This window comes from Ailuropoda melanoleuca, chromosome 5, assembly GCF_002007445.2.
Source record: "Ailuropoda melanoleuca isolate Jingjing chromosome 5, ASM200744v2, whole genome shotgun sequence".
Lineage (NCBI taxonomy): Eukaryota > Metazoa > Chordata > Mammalia > Carnivora > Ursidae > Ailuropoda > Ailuropoda melanoleuca.
In genome coordinates, this window is record NC_048222.1 from 100,954,843 (window position 1) to 100,959,948 (window position 5,106).

Here is a 5,106-nt window from a genome sequence, read left to right on the forward strand (position 1 = left end):
ACTGGATCATGAGTGTAGTTTAAAATAATACATCATGACCAAATAGGGCTTATTCTAGAGAAGTTCCACATCAGAAAGATGTCATACAGAGTGGGTAACAGGGAAAAAAATCTACACAGTCATCTCAATATGTACTGTCTGTCTATCTATCATCTGTTTATCTGTCTATATCTATATCTTCTTGCCAGTCTGCTCATTTTTCAGCTGTCAACTTTGCCTTACTATCCTCTCTTTGAGGGACTACTCTGTATCGCAGGTACCAGGAGCCTCATTTTCCAGAACCCCCTTCCCCACAGAGTTTCAGGCCAGAGCTTGCCAAGCAGATCTTGCGCAGTATTTGGAAAGTGAACTGGAGAAGAGGTTTTCGTTCCAGGGAGGTTGTGGCAGCCAAATACCATGGCTTCACAGATTTCTTCACAAGGTCCTCCTTGGCTGCTACAGACCGAGACCAAACCTTGGGACAGCAATCGCTGGAATTTTCTGGCGAACTTGAGAGACTGGGAGACTTGTTTGTTCCAGTGTTTCGGATTGAAGTCCTCAGATTCCTTGACCTCCTACTGCAGCTCTTCCCTCACCCAGCTTTTTTTATATTCATATTATTTCAATTTCCTTAAAAAAAAACCCCACACCTTTATAACAATAATAGACTAATTTAATTTTACTGACCAAAACAAGATAAAAATGTTTAAAAATTAGAAAACTAATTAGGAATGTTCTTCTGCTTATAAAAGTTATCTAAAAAATTCTGTAAATATGTTTTAACATTTAAATGCATTTATTTTAAGGTGTGAAGTAAGATAATGATGCCCATTATCACCACTACTGTTTAACAGAACTGGCTAGGAAATTAAATGACTTATAAGGATTAGAGGTGAAGAGGTAAAGTATTCATTAATTGTAATATAAAAACATTTACATTAATGAAAGATAACTAGCAAACAATACAGAATGATATAAGTACTATACAACATTTATTAAAAAAAATAATAGTATTTCTTTATACTACCAATAACCAATTATAAAATAAAATTTAAAATAATTTACCATTTGAATAGCAACAACTCACCCTTCAAAAATTATGGTATAGTTGGAAAGAATGCTGTTTAAATAGTGTGGCATCCCAGGAAGTAACAATAAGTAAACTGGTATCTGGAAGTATTTTCTGGCTGTCCACCACCTGGCCTTAAAGGCAATGGCACATATTTTAGGAATTGCCATGGCAACAACTGGCTTCTAGGTGTCACTGTAGCAGAAAACAACCCCAAACCCTCATTGTCTTATAGGGGTTAATATTTATTACTTGAACATATCATATGAGAGCTTGAGCTGACTGTGGCTCTTCCGGGCAATGCTAGACTTCACATGTTTTCTTATTTCAAGTCTCAGACTAAGGGACTGGCCACTGAGACCTGTTTTTCTCATGCAAAGAGCAGAAATTGGAGGAGGCAGAACTAAAGTGCAAAAGTTCACTTCAGGTGTCTGCTTGGACATTGCATAAATCACAACCACTCACGTCCCGTCCGCCAAGCAGAATTGGCAGAACAAGGAAGTATACTCCACCTACAGGAACGTATGGCAAGTGCAGGGAAGGAACACGTGCACTGAACAAACAACCCTGTGTGTCTCAAATGGAAAGAACCTAGTCTAGAACAGGAAGCATTAAATACATTTTAGCTCTAACTTTTATTTTGTTGAATTATCATGATAACCCTGAGAAATATTTTATTATAAGAAAACGATGGCTCAGTGTCACCAAATAACTTGTTTCAGGTTTTGAAATGGTAGCCCCAGGATTTAAATCCAGGTATCCTGATACCGTAGAAAATGCATTTTCCACAACCATACCCTGTGATCATGTGGAAGCTGATCACAGAGTTGACAGTGTCCTGTCAGACGAACTCCAGCTGCGAACTGGAAAAGCTCCAGTAGCTTAATCAAGCTTCAGTTGGTGAATTTCTGTGGGTTATTGCTCATCCAAGTATATAAGTATACCCTTCAAGCATAATTTTCTCATTTCTCCCATAATTCAGAAAAACTGACAGATAATTCATGAAGCGTCACTATGTGGAAAGTATAGGGAATAAATTCATTCATGGTACTTTCAACCTACTTCACTTTTCATGCCAGGACAGTTTTTACCAATCTGTCAAGTCAACCATTATTTGCTTGTCAGTAATGTTCTCATGTCAAAATACTAAATTAGCATTCTAGTTTAATATGTTTATCAAACTCGAGAGTATGCTCCAAGTAAATTTGCATTCTAGGGCCTGTTCACATCAGATCCTGATAAAATCTAGATTATGGTTAAGCAAACAAATGATACAAAGATATAAAATCCCAACATCATGGCCATTTTCTTCAGTAACATTCTCTTTGCAGGGTCTCACGAGGACTAAGCATTATGGACTGAATGTCTGTATCCCTACAAAATTCATATTGAAATCCTAGCTCTTGACGTGATGGTATTTGGAAATGGGGACTTTGGGAGAGAATTAGAGTTAGATGAGGTCATGAGGGTGGGGCTCTAATGATGGAATTAGTGCCCTTACAGAAGAGACATAAGAGAGCTTTCTCTTTCTCCCCGTGTACACACAAGGAAGGGATCATGTGAGCACGCGGCAACACAGCAGCTGTCTACAAACCAGGAAGAGAATTCTCCCCAAAACCCAGCTTGGTGGCACCCTCATCTCCAGTCTCCAGCATATGAGAAAATACATTTCTGTTGCCAACTATTCAGTCTACTGTATTTTGTTATGGCAGCCCGAGCTAAGAGAGTGAGATAAATGAAGAGCACCTGGCATAGAGTAGTTTTTTTGTTGTTTTTTTTGTTGTTGTTGTTGTTTTTAATGACAGCTGCTATTTTTGAAGGGCAAGGGTAGGAGGAAAGATAAATGATGAATAAGCCACCACCACTAAGCTAAAAGTTTACAATCTGATTCTGAGTTTTCTGCATATAAAAAAAAAAATGAAACAGCTAGAAAAACACTTGGTAGAGTGTCTTGGATTTTTTTTCACAGTGATCCCAAAATGTAAGAAGTCATCAGGATCCCCAGAGACATATTTTGCTTTTATTCTTTCCTCTCTTAATTCACCGATTCCTATATTCATTCGTTTTTTCAATGAATATTTATTGACTTTTCAATAGATGTCAGACAGTGTTAGTCACTCAAGATGCAAAGCTAAACAGGAAGTCGTTGACCGTTTTCTCTATCTGGATTCTTATGTCACCATTTCCACACCAAATTTTATAAGTGAATTAGCAAACAGGCAGTGTGAGTCTCTTCATTATTCTTGTGGAAATGGATGCTGTTTATTTGAAGATTAGTGATTTTAAGATCTCATGCATAGTTTCATCTTCATAATGTTTTATTGAGAAAGAACATTGTGATTGGATTTTGGTTTTATAATGCATATTATTTAACCCCTCTTGCTAAAGTTAAGAAAGATTCTCTAGTGCCACTTTTAGCAATTTTAAAGGCCATTATGCCATAAATAGTTGGGTGGAAAATTTACTCCTCACTTTCATTTCTTTTGCTGGAAGTTCCCTTCACCCCAACTCCTTCATTATTTAATCAATCCTTGTAAAATCCACACATTTCTATGAATTACTTCAAATCCTTTGTAAAAGACTTAGTATAGGGCGCCTGGGTGGCTCAGTAGGTTAAGTGTCTGCCTTCGGCCCAGGTCATGATCCCACAGTCCTGGGATCGAGTCCTGCATCAGGCTCCCTGCTCACCGGGGAGTCTCTTTCTCCCCTTCCCTCTGCCCCTCCCCTTCCCATGCTCTCTCTCTCATGCTTTCTCTCTCTATCAAATAAATAAATAAAATCTTTTAAAAAAGAGGCTTTGTATAAATAACAAAATTGTCTAGTGTGCCTCTTGAAGAATACAGGTGAGTGTAGCTCTTTTAATAGATCATAATATTTAAGTTGTTTTCAATAGTTGACCTAGCTTATGGTTTTTATCTCAAAAGCAATTCCATAATTCAAATGAGCTCTAAGATCTTAAGAACGAAGAGTATAGCAATGGTCTACATGAAATATTCAGAAAAGAAGTGAGGGATAGATGTTAATTTTTCTCAGCAATTCAATCAATAAATATTTAATGGTGTCTGACATCTTCAGGTAGAAATTATGCAAATTATCATCAATAAATAACTATGAAGAAGAAAAGTTTGCATAGTTAGAAAAGTAGGCAAGGCAATTTTTTGAAGTCACACTTCAAACTATATTCCCTGACCTCAAGGATTTTGGGGAACAAAAACTAACCTTTTTCCCACTGAATTTAGAAATAACCCATAAGATTTCTTTAATATTTGCTCCAAGTCAAGTAAGATTCCTACTATAAATCAATTTAGTTTATCACTAAAGTATTGTAGATTTACTAGTCATAATTAAAACTGTAGGGAACTAATTTGAATGAAATTGATGTTCACTGTACTTTTAAGATACCAGCTCTTCAGCTATAAGGTCTTCTTGGTTTTTTTTTTTTTTTTTTTTTTTTTTTTTTTACTTTTGTTTTTTGTTTTTAGAGAGAGAGGAGGTGAGTGGGGGAGGAGCAGAGGGAGAGGGAGAGAGAGAATCTTAAGCAGGCTCCACACCCAGCGAGAAGCCCAACCTGGGGCTTGATCTCATAACCCTGAGGTCATGACCTGAGCCAAAATCAAGAGTCAGGTGCTTATCCAACTGAGCCACTCAGGTGCCCCTATAAGGTTTTCTCATGAACCAACTAATTTTGGTCCTCAAGATACTTAGAAAAATAGGGCTCTTGTGGCATAGACAGAAGACATTTTAGTAATGTCTTTTAACAATTATCTATCTGGCTGGCATTTTGAAAATTAGCCAGACAAGGGCAAGAACTGGATAAAGAGGATAATGAGTCTTCTGTCTTCCTCATGGACAGGTCTCAGTTTTACCGTGAACGTCTGTAGAGGAACTGATAAAAACTAAGCAAAAAAGGATGCCAATGAGACCTTCATTTCCACATAGTAGATCACTTGACACTTCCAGGGAACTTGCAGAAAATTAAAGCTTGAGTTGGTTGTATAAATAACGGGGCAGAGCAAAGCTATAAGATATGTTATCCTCAGATGACCAAACTAAGGCAT